Below are 12932 nucleotides of genomic sequence, written 5' to 3' on the forward strand. Positions count from 1 at the left end.
ATTGCTTGAAATGCACTTTCAGGCTGAGTTGAGCAAGTTTTTTGACTTTGAATGTATCTTCATAGGAATGAGTTGTGTAGTCAAATTAATGCTAATTTAGGCATCAGGAGGTCAACCTGAACTAAATACATGTTGAAATGTGTGCATGAATCCTTTGGTTTAGGCGTGACACTCAATTTGAGTTTTTATTGCTTTAAATGCATTTTCAGGCCGAGTTGAGCACGTTTTTTGCCTTTGAATGTATCTTCATAGGAATGAGTTGTGTAGTCAAATTAATGCTCATTTAGGCTTCAGGAGGTCAACCTGAACTAAATACATGTTGAAATGTGTGCATAAGTCCTTTGGTTTAGGTGTGACACTCAATTTGAGTTTTTATTGCTTTAAATGCATTTTCAGGGCGAGCCGAGCACATTTGTTGACTTTGAATGTATCTTCATAGGAATTAGTTGTGTAGTCAAATTACTGCTCATATACGCTTCAGGAGATCAACCTGAACTAAATACATGTTGAAATGTGTGCATAAGCCCTTTGGTTTAGGCGTGACACTCATTTTGAGTTTTTATTGCTTTAAATGCATTTTCAGGCCCAGCCGAGCACGTTTTTTTTTACTTTGAATGTATCTTCATAGGAATGAGTTGTGTAGTCAAATTAATAGTCATTTAGGCGCCAGGAGGATAACCTGAACTAAATACATGTTGAAATGTGTGCATAAGCCCTTTGGTTTAAGCGTGACACTGAATTGGAGTTTTTATTGCTTGAAATGCATTTTCAGGCCCAGCCGAGCACGTTTTTTGACTTTGAATGTATCTTCATAGGAATGAGTTGTGTAGTCAAATTAATGCTCATTTAGGCTTCAGGAGGTCAACCTGAACTAAATACATGTTGAAATGTGTGCATGAATCCTTTGGTTTAGGCGTGAGACTCAATTTGAGTTTTTATTGCTTTAAATGCATTTTCAGGCCGAGTTGAGCACGTTTTTTGACTTTGAATGTATCTTCATAGGAATGAGTTGTGTAGTCAAATTAATGCTCATTTAGGCTTCAGGAGGTCAACCTGAACTAAATACATGTTGAAATGTGTGCATAAGTCCTTTGGTTTAGGTGTGACACTCAATTTGAGTTTTTATTGCTTTAAATGCATTTTCAGGCCGAGCCGAGCACGTTTGTTGACTTTGAATGTATCTTCATAGGAATTAGTTGTGTAGTCAAATTACTGCTCATATACGCTTCAGGAGATCAACCTGAACTAAATACATGTTGAAATGTGTGCATGAATCCTTTGGTTTAGGCGTGACACTCATTTTGAGTTTTTATTGCTTTAAATGCACTTTCAGGCCGATTTGAGCACGTTTTTTGACTTTGAATGTATCTTCATAGGAATGAGGTGTGTAGTCAAATGAATGGTCATTTAGGCTTCAGGAGGTCAACCTGAACTAAATACATGTTGAAATGTGTGCATAAGCCCTTTGGTTTAGGCGTGACACTCAATTTGAGTTTTTATTGCTTGAAATGCACTTTCAGGCTGAGTTGAGCATGTTTTTTGACTTTGAATGTATCTTCATAGGAATGAGTTGTGTAGTCAAATTAATGCTCATTTAGGCATCAGGAGGTCAACCTGAACTAAATACATGTTGAAATGTGTGCATGAATCCTTTGGTTTAGGCGTGACACTCATTTTGAGTTTTTATTGCTTTAAATGCACTTTCAGGCCGATTTGAGCACGTTTTTTGACTTTGAATGTATCTTCATAGGAATGAGGTGTGTAGTCAAATTAATGCTCATTTAGGCTTCAGGAGGTCAACCTGAACTATATACATGTTGAAATGTGTGCATAAGCCCTTTGGTTTAGGCGTGACACTCATTTTGAGTTTTTATTGCTTTAAATGCATTTTCAGGCCGAGCCGAGCACGTTTTTTTTTACTTTGAATGTATCTTCATAGGAATGAGTTGTGTAGTCAAATTAATAGTCATTTAGGCGTCAGGAGGATAACCTGAACTAAATACATGTTGAAATGTGTGCATAAGCCCTTTGGTTTAAGCGTGACACTGAATTGGAGTTTTTATTGCTTGAAATGCATTTTCAGGCCCAGCCGAGCACGTTTTTTGACTTTGAATGTATCTTCATAGGAATGAGTTGTGTAGTCAAATTAATGCTCATTTAGGCTTCAGGAGGTCAACCTGAACTAAATACATGTTGAAATGTGTGCATGAATCCTTTGGTTTAGGCGTGAGACTCAATTTGAGTTTTTATTGCTTTAAATGCATTTTCAGGCCGAGTTGAGCACATTTTTTGACTTTGAATGTATCTTCATAGGAATGAGTTGTGTAGTCAAATTAATGCTCATTTAGGCTTCAGGAGGTCAACCTGAACTAAATACATGTTGAAATGTGTGCATGAATCCTTTGGTTTAGGCGTGACACTCAATTTGAGTTTTTATTGCTTTAAATGCATTTTCAGGCCGAGTTGAGCATGTTTTTTGCCTTTGAATGTATCTTCATAGGAATGAGTTGTGTAGTCAAATTAATGCTCATTTAGGCTTCAGGAGGTCAACCTGAACTAAATACATGTTGAAATGTGTGCATAAGTCCTTTGGTTTAGGTGTGACACTCAATTTGAGTTTTTATTGCTTTAAATGCATTTTCAGGGCGAGCCGAGCACGTTTGTTGACTTTGAATGTATCTTCATAGGAATTAGTTGTGTAGTCAAATTACTGCTCATATACGCTTCAGGAGATCAACCTGAACTAAATACATGTTGAAATGTGTGCATAAGCCCTTTGGTTTAGGCGTGACACTCAATTTGAGTTTTTATTGCTTGAAATGCACTTTCAGGCTGAGTTGAGCATGTTTTTTGACTTTGAATGTATCTTCATAGGAATGAGTTGTGTAGTCAAATTAATGCTCATTTAGGCATCAGGAGGTCAACCTGAACTAAATACATGTTGAAATGTGTGCATGAATCCTTTGGTTTAGGCGTGACACTCATTTTGAGTTTTTATTGCTTTAAATGCACTTTCAGGCCGATTTGAGCACGTTTTTTGACTTTGAATGTATCTTCATAGGAATGAGGTGTGTAGTCAAATTAATGCTCATTTAGGCTTCAGGAGGTCAACCTGAACTATATACATGTTGAAATGTGTGCATAAGCCCTTTGGTTTAGGCGTGACACTCATTTTGAGTTTTTATTGCTTTAAATGCATTTTCAGGCCGAGCCGAGCACGTTTTTTTTTACTTTGAATGTATCTTCATAGGAATGAGTTGTGTAGTCAAATTAATAGTCATTTAGGCGTCAGGAGGATAACCTGAACTAAATACATGTTGAAATGTGTGCATAAATCCTTTGGTTTAGGCGTGACACTCAATTTGAGTTTTTATTGCTTTAAATGCATTTTCAGGCCCAGCCGAGCACGTTTTTTGCCTTTGAATGTATCTTCATAGGAATGAGTTGTGTAGTCAAATTAATGCTCATTTAGGCTTCAGGAGGTCAACCTGAACTAAATACATGTTGAAATGTGTGCATAAGTCCTTTGGTTTAGGTGTGACACTCAATTTGAGTTTTTATTGCTTTAAATGCATTTTCAGGGCGAGCCGAGCACGTTTGTTGACTTTGAATGTATCTTCATAGGAATTAGTTGTGTAGTCAAATTACTGCTCATATACGCTTCAGGAGATCAACCTGAACTAAATACATGTTGAAATGTGTGCATAAGCCCTTTGGTTTAGGCGTGACACTCATTTTGAGTTTTTATTGCTTTAAATGCATTTTCAGGCCGAGCCGAGCACGTTTTTTTTTACTTTGAATGTATCTTCATAGGAATGAGTTGTGTAGTCAAATTAATAGTCATTTAGGCGTCAGGAGGATAACCTGAACTAAATACATGTTGAAATGGGTGCATAAGCCCTTTGGTTTAAGCGTGACACTGAATTGGAGTTTTTATTGCTTGAAATGCATTTTCAGGCCCAGCCGAGCACGTTTTTTGACTTTGAATGTATCTTCATAGGAATTAGTTGTGTAGTCAAATTACTGCTCATATACGCTTCAGGAGATCAACCTGAACTAAATACATGTTGAAATGTGTGCATAAGCCCTTTGGTTTAGGCGTGACACTCATTTTGAGTTTTTATTGCTTTAAATGCATTTTCAGGCCGAGCCGAGCACGTTTTTTTTTACTTTGAATGTATCTTCATAGGAATGAGTTGTGTAGTCAAATTAATAGTCATTTAGGCGTCAGGAGGATAACCTGAACTAAATACATGTTGAAATGGGTGCATAAGCCCTTTGGTTTAAGCGTGACACTGAATTGGAGTTTTTATTGCTTGAAATGCATTTTCAGGCCCAGCCGAGCACGTTTTTTGACTTTGAATGTATCTTCATAGGAATGAGTTGTGTAGTCAAATTAATGCTCATTTAGGCTTCAGGAGGTCAACCTGAACTAAATACATGTTGAAATGTGTGCATGAATCCTTTGGTTTAGGCGTGAGACTCAATTTGAGTTTTTATTGCTTTAAATGCATTTTCAGGCCGAGTTGAGCACGTTTTTTGACTTTGAATGTATCTTCATAGGAATGAGTTGTGTAGTCAAATTAATGCTCATTTAGGCTTCAGGAGGTCAACCTGAACTAAATACATGTTGAAATGTGTGCATGAATCCTTTGGTTTAGGCGTGACACTCAATTTGAGTTTTTATTGCTTTAAATGCATTTTCAGGCCGAGTTGAGCACGTTTTTTGCCTTTGAATGTATCTTCATAGGAATGAGTTGTGTAGTCAAATTAATGCTCATTTAGGCTTCAGGAGGTCAACCTGAACTAAATACATGTTGAAATGTGTGCATAAGTCCTTTGGTTTAGGTGTGACACTCAATTTGAGTTTTTATTGCTTTAAATGCATTTTCAGGGCGAGCCGAGCACGTTTGTTGACTTTGAATGTATCTTCATAGGAATTAGTTGTGTAGTCAAATTACTGCTCATATACGCTTCAGGAGATCAACCTGAATTAAATACATGTTGAAATGTGTGCATAAGCCCTTTGGTTTAGGCGTGACACTCAATTTGAGTTTTTATTGCTTGAAATGCACTTTCAGGCTGAGTTGAGCATGTTTTTTGACTTTGAATGTATCTTCATAGGAATGAGTTGTGTAGTCAAATTAATGCTCATTTAGGCATCAGGAGGTCAACCTGAACTAAATACATGTTGAAATGTGTGCATGAATCCTTTGGTTTAGGCGTGACACTCATTTTGAGTTTTTATTGCTTTAAATGCACTTTCAGGCCGATTTGAGCACGTTTTTTTACTTTGAATGTATCTTCATAGGAATGAGTTGTGTAGTCAAATTAATAGTCATTTAGGCGTCAGGAGGATAACCTGAACTAAATACATGTTGAAATGTGTGCATAAGCCCTTTGGTTTAAGCGTGACACTGAATTGGAGTTATTATTGCTTGAAATGCATTTTCAGGCCGAGCTGAGCACGTTTTTTGAGTTTGGATGTATCTTCATAGGAATGAGTTGTGTAGTCAAATTAATGCTCATTTAGGCTTCAGGAGGTCAACCTGAACTAAATACATGTTGAAATGTGTGCATGAATCCTTTGGTTTAGGCGTGAGACTCAATTTGAGTTTTTATTGCTTTAAATGCATTTTCAGGCCGAGTTGAGCACGTTTTTTGACTTTGAATGTATCTTCATAGGAATGAGTTGTGTAGTCAAATTAATGCTCATTTAGGCTTCAGGAGGTCAACCTGAACTAAATACATGTTGAAATGTGTGCATGAATCCTTTGGTTTAGGCGTGACACTCAATTTGAGTTTTTATTGCTTTAAATGCATTTTCAGGCCGAGTTGAGCACGTTTTTTGCCTTTGAATGTATCTTCATAGGAATGAGTTGTGTAGTCAAATTAATGCTCTTTTAGGCTTCAGAAGGTCAACCTGAACTAAATACATGTTGAAATGTGTGCATAAGTCCTTTGGTTTAGGTGTGACACTCAATTTGAGTTTTTATTGCTTTAAATGCATTTTCAGGGCGAGCCGAGCACGTTTGTTGACTTTGAATGTATCTTCATAGGAATTAGTTGTGTAGTCAAATTACTGCTCATATACGCTTCAGGAGATCAACCTGAACTAAATACATGTTGAAATGTGTGCATAAGCCCTTTGGTTTAGGCGTGACACTCAATTTGAGTTTTTATTGCTTGAAATGCACTTTCAGGCTGAGTTGAGCATGTTTTTTGACTTTGAATGTATCTTCATAGGAATGAGTTGTGTAGTCAAATTAATGCTCATTTAGGCATCAGGAGGTCAACCTGAACTAAATACATGTTGAAATGTGTGCATGAATCCTTTGGTTTAGGCGTGACACTCATTTTGAGTTTTTATTGCTTTAAATGCACTTTCAGGCCGATTTGAGCACGTTTTTTGACTTTGAATGTATCTTCATAGGAATGAGGTGTGTAGTCAAATTGATGCTCATTTAGGCTTCAGGAGGTCAACCTGAACTATATACATGTTGAAATGTGTGCATAAGCCCTTTGGTTTAGGCGTGACACTCATTTTGAGTTTTTATTGCTTTAAATGCATTTTCAGGCCGAGCCGAGCACGTTTTTTTTTACTTTGAATGTATCTTCATAGGAATGAGTTGTGTAGTCAAATTAATAGTCATTTAGGCTTCAGGAGGATAACCTGAACTAAATACATGTTGAAATGTGTGCATAAATCCTTTGGTTTAGGCGTGACACTCAATTTGAGTTTTTATTGCTTTAAATGCATTTTCAGGCCCAGCCGAGCACGTTTTTTGACTTTGAATGTATCTTCATAGGAATGAGTTGTGTAGTCAAATTAATGCTCATTTAGGCTTCAGGAGGTCAACCTGAACTAAATACATGTTGAAATGTGTGCATAAATCCTTTGGTTTAGGCGTGAGACTCAATTTGAGTTTTTATTGCTTTAAATGCACTTTCAGGCCGATTTGAGCACGTTTTTTGACTTTGAATGTATCTTCATAGGAATGCGGTGTGTAGTCAAATTAATGCTCATTTAGGCTTCAGGAGGTCAACCTGAACTAAATACATGTTGAAATGTGTGCATAAGTCCTTTGGTTTAAGCCTGATACTCAATTTGAGTTTTTATTGCTTTAAATGCATTTTCAGGCCGAGCCGAGCACGTTTTTTGACTTTGAATGTATCTTCATAGGAATGAGTTGTGTAGTCAAATTAATGCTCATTTACGCTTCAGGAGGTCAACCAGAACTAAATACATGTTGAAATGTGTGCATAAGTCCTTTGGTTTAGGCCTGACACTCAATTTGAGTTTTTATTGCTTTAAATGCATTTTCAGGCCCAGCCGAGCACGTTTTTTGACTTTGAATGTATCTTCATAGGAATGAGTTGTGTAGTCAAATTAATGCTCATTTAGGCTTCAGGAGGTCAACCTGAAGTAAATACATGTTGAAGTGTGTGCATAAGCCCTTTGGTTTAGGCGTGACACTCATTTTGAGTTTTTATTGCTTTAAATGCACTTTCAGGCCGATTTGAGCACATTTTTTGACTTTGAATGTATCTTCATAGGAATGAGGTGTGTAGTCAAATTAATGCTCATTTAGGCTTCAGGAGGTCAACCTGAACTAAATACATGTTGAAATGTGTGCATAAGTCCTTTGGTTTAAGCCTGATACTCAATTTGAGTTTTTATTGCTTTAAATGCATTTTCAGGCCGAGCCGAGCACGTTTTTTGACTTTGAATGTATCTTCATAGGAATGAGTTGTGTAGTCAAATTAATGCTCATTTACGCTTCAGGAGGTCAACCTGAACTAAATACATGTTGAAATGTGTGCATAAGTCCTTTGGTTTAGGCCTGACACTCAATTTGAGTTTTTATTGCTTTAAATGCATTTTCGGGCACAGCCGAGCACGTTTTTTGACTTTGAATGTATCTTAATAGGAATGAGTTGTGTAGTCAAATTAATGCTCATTTAGGCTTCAGGAGGTCAACCTGAACTAAATACATGTTGAAGTGTGTGCATAAGCCCTTTGGTTTAGGCGTGACACTCATTTTGAGTTTTTATTGCTTTAAATGCACTTTCAGGCCGATTTGAGCACGTTTTTTGACTTTGAATGTATCTTCATAGGAATGAGGTGTGTAGTCAAATTAATGCTCATTTAGGCTTCAGGAGATCAACCTGAACTAAATACATGTTGAAATGTGTGCATAAGCCCTTTGGTTTAAGCGTGACACTCATTTTGAGTTTTTATTGCTTTAAATGCACTTTCAGGCCGATTTGAGCACGTTTTTTGACTTTGAATGTATCTTCATAGGAATGAGGTGTGTAGTCAAATTAATGCTCATTTAGGCTTCAGGAGGTCAACCTGAACTAAATACATGTTGAAATGTGTGCATGAATCCTTTGGTTTAGGCGTGAAACACAATTTGAGTTTTTATTGCTTTAAATGCATTTTCAGGCCGAGTTGAGCAAGTTTTTTGCCTTTGAATGTATCTTCATAGGAATGAGTTGTGTAGTCAAATTAATGCTCATTTACGCTTCAGGAGGTCAACCTGAACTAAATACATGTTGAAATGTGTGCATAAGTCCTTTGGTTTAGGCCTGACACTCAATTTGAGTTTTTATTGCTTTAAATGCATTTTCAGGTCGAGTTGAGCATGTTTTTTGTCTTTGAATGTATCTTCATAGGAATGAGTTGTGTAGTCAAATTAATGTTCATTTAGGCTTCAGGAGGTCAACCTGAACTAAATACATGTTGAAATGTGTGCATAAATCCTTTGGTTTAGGCGTGACACTCATTTTGAGTTTTTATTGCTTTAAATGCACTTTCAGGCCGATTTGAGCACGTTTTTTGACTTTGAATTTATCTTCATAGGAATGAGGTGTGTAGTCAAATTAATGCTCATTTAGGCTTCAGGAGGTCAACCTGAACTAAATACATGTTGAAATGTGTGCATAAGCCCTTTGGTTTAGGCGTGACACTCATTTTGAGTTTTTATTGCTTTAAATGCATTTTCAGGCCGAGCCGAGCACGTTTTTTTACTTTGAATGTATCTTCATAGGAATGAGTTGTATAGTAAAATTAATAGTCATTTAGGCGTCAGGAGGATAACCTGAACTAAATACATGTTGAAATGTGTGCATAAGCCCTTTGGTTTAGGCGTGACACTCAATTTGAGTTTTTATTGCTTTAAATGCATTTTCAGGCCGAGTTGAGCACGTTTTTTGCCTTTGAATGTATCTTCATAGGAATGAGGTGTGTAGTCAAATTAATGCTCATTTAGGCTTCAGAAGGTCAACCTGAACTAAATACATGTTGAAATGTGTGCATAAGCCCTTTGGTTTAGGTGTGGCACTCAATTTGAGTTTTTATTGCTTTAAATGCATTTTCAGGCCGAGCCGAGCACGTTTTTTGACTTTGAATGTATCTTCATAGGAATGAGTTGTGTAGTCAAATTAATGCTCATTAACGCTTCAGGAGGTCAACCTGAACTAAATACATGTTGAAATGTGTGCATAAGTCCTTTGGTTTAGGCCTGACACTCAATTTGAGTTTTTATTCCTTTCAATGCATTTTCAGGCCGAGTTGAGCACGTTTTTTGTCTTTGAATGTATCTTCATAGGAATGAGTTGTGTAGTCAAATTAATGTTCATTTAGGCTTCAGGAGGTCAACCTGAACTAAATACATGTTGAAATGTGTGCATAAGCCTTTTGGTTTAGGCGTGACACTCAATTTGAGTTTTTATTGCTTTAAATGCATTTTCAGGGCGAGTTGAGCACGTTTTTTGTCTTTGAATGTATCTTCACAGGAATGAGTTGTGTAGTCAAATTAATGCTCATTTAGGCTTCAGGAGGTCAACCTGAACTAAATACATGTTGAAATGTGTGCATAAGTCCTTTGGTTTAGGCGTGACACTCAATTTGAGTTTTTATTGCTTTAAATGCATTTTCAGGCCGAGTTGAGCACGTTTTTTTGTCTTTGAATGTATCTTCATAGGAATGAGTTGTGTAGTCAAATTAATGTTCATTTAGGCTTCAGGAGGTCAACTTGAACTAAATACATGTTGAAATGTGTGCATATGTCCTTTGGTTTAGGCGTGACACTCAATTTGAGTTTTTATTGCTTTAAATGCATTTTCAGGCCGTGCCGAGCAGGTTTTTTGAGTTTGAATGTATTTTCATAGGAATGAGTTGTGTAGTCAAATTAATGCTCATTTAGGCTTCAGGAGGTCAACCTGAACTAAATACATGTTGAGATGTGTGCATAAGTCCTTTGGTTTAGGCGTGACACTCAATTTGAGTTTTTATTCCTTTAAATGCATTTTCAGGCTGAGTTGAGCACGTTTTTTGACTTTGAATGTATCCACATTGGAATTAGTTGTGTTGTCAAATTAATGCTCATTTAGGCTTCAGGAGGTCAACCTGAACTAAATACATGTTGAAATGTGTGCATAAGTCTTTTGGTTTAGGTGTGGCACTCAATTTGAGTTTTTATTGCTTTAAATGCATTTTCAGGCCGAGTCGAGCACGCTTTCTGAGTTTGAATGTACCTTCATAGGAATGAGTTGTGTGGTCAAATTAATGCTCATTTAGGCTTCAGGAAGTCAACCTGAACTAAATAAATGTTGAAATGTGTGCATAAGTCATTTGGTCTAGGCGTGACACTCATTTTGAACCATTGATGAAAATAAGATTTATTTTTAAAAAAGCCAAAAAATGTGAAAGGGACGAAATTACAAATGTCCTGTGTGTTTCACATAGAGTACATACAGGCTAGCGATCCTGCTCCCTCTCTTTCTCTGTGACACACACGCTTCCGAGCGCGCCAGCACGCAGCAAGCACACTCACACACGCACACAAACACACGCACACACACTCACACAAACGTACGCACACTCTAGCACGTATCGTAAACAACACACCGACAATGATTAAGATCAAAGAAACATTCACACATGTATGGGCACACGCACACGCACACGCACACGCGCGCGCACACACACACACAAACACATGAGAGGCACACACATCACACGCTACGCATGTAAACAACACTTAGACACTGATTGAAGATCAAAGACTAACCCACGTGGAAGACTGAAAGATGCACAGCCAATCAGCATGGCTTTGCATCTTTTCACCTCCCCCTGCCCTCACACCACGTGGGCTAGATCCACTCGGGCTGTCATTGGTGGACGTCGTCGGCGTCAGAACAAATATAGTGAAAGCCAAAGTTAAAACCTCTGAGTAATTCGTCATTTTTTTCTGAATACAGTACTTCTGGGGTGGGGGGTGCGCACAACACTCACACACACACACGGACACACACACAAGCACGCACACGCACGCACACACACACATACACACTCACACACACGAGGCACCTGCACACGCACGCACACACACTAGCGCACGCATCGAAAACAACATTTAGACGTTGAAATGTGTGCAGACGTCCTTTGGTTTAGGCATGACACTCAATTTTAGTTTTTATTGATTCAAATGCATTTTCAGACCGAGCTGAGCACTTACTGCCTTTGAATGTATCTTCATGGGAATGAGTTGTGTGATCAAATTAATGGTCATTTAAGCTTCAGGAGGTCAACCTGAACAAAATACATGTTGAAATGTGTGCATAAATCCTTTGGTTTATGCCCTTTGGTTTAGGTGTGGCACTCAATTTGAATTTTTATTGCTTTAAATGCATTTTCAGGCCGAGCCGAGCACGTTTTTTGACTTTGAATGTATCTTCATAGGAATGAGTTGTGTAGTCAAATTAATGCTCATTTACGCTTCAGGAGGTCAACCTGAACAAAATACATGTTGAAATGTGTGCATAAATCCTTTGGTTTAGGCGTGACACTCAATTTGATTTTTTATTGCTTTAAATGCATTTTCAGGCCGAGTTGAGCATGTTTTTTGCCTTTGAATGTATCTTCATAGGAATGAGTTGTGTAGTCAAATTAATGCTCATTTAGGCTTCAGGAGGTCAACCTGAACTAAATACATGTTGAAATGTGTGCATAAGTCCTTTGGTTTAGGTGTGACACTCAATTTGAGTTTTTATTGCTTTAAATGCATTTTCAGGCCGAGCCGAGCACGTTTTTTGACTTTGAATGTATCTTCATAGGAATGAGTTGTGTAGTCAAATTAATGCTCATTTAGGCTTCAGGAGATCAACCTGAACTAAATACATGTTTAAATGTGTGCATAAGTCTTTTGGTTTAGGCGTGACACTCAATTTGACTTTTTATTGCTTTAAATGCATTTTCAGGCCGAGTGGAGCACGTTTTTTGTCTTTGAATGTATCTTCACAGGAATGAGTTGTGTAGTCAAATTAATGCTCATTTAGGCTTCAGGAGGTCAACCTGAACTAAATACATGTTGAAATGTGTGCATAAGTCCTTTGGTTTAACCGTGACACTCAATTTGACTTTTTATTGCTTTAAATGCATTTTCAGGCTGAGTTGAGCAAGTTTTTTGACTTTGAATGTATCCACATAAGAATGAGTTGTGTAGTCAAATTAATGCTCATTTAGGCTTCAGGAGGTCACCCTGAACTAAATACATGTTTAAATGTGTGCATAAGTCTTTTGGTTTAGGCGTGACACTCAATTTGATTTTTTATTGCTTTAAATGCATTTTCTGGCCGAGTGGAGCACGTTTTTTGACTTTGAATGTATCTTCATAGGAATGAGTTGTGTAGTCAAATTAATGCTCATTTAGGCTTCAGGAGGTCAACCTGAACTAAATACATGTTTAAAGTGTGCATAAGTCTTTTGGTTTAGGCGTGACACTCAATTTGAGTTTTTATTGCTTTAAATGCATTTTCAGGCCGAGTGGAGCATGTTTTTTGTCTTTGAATGTATCTTCACAGGAATGAGTTGTGTAGTCAAATTAATGCTCATTTAGGCTTCAGGAGGTCAACCTGAACTAAAT

The sequence above is a fragment of the Hippocampus zosterae genome, unplaced genomic scaffold (genome assembly GCF_025434085.1).
Source record: "Hippocampus zosterae strain Florida unplaced genomic scaffold, ASM2543408v3 HiC_scaffold_22, whole genome shotgun sequence".
NCBI lineage: Eukaryota > Metazoa > Chordata > Actinopteri > Syngnathiformes > Syngnathidae > Hippocampus > Hippocampus zosterae.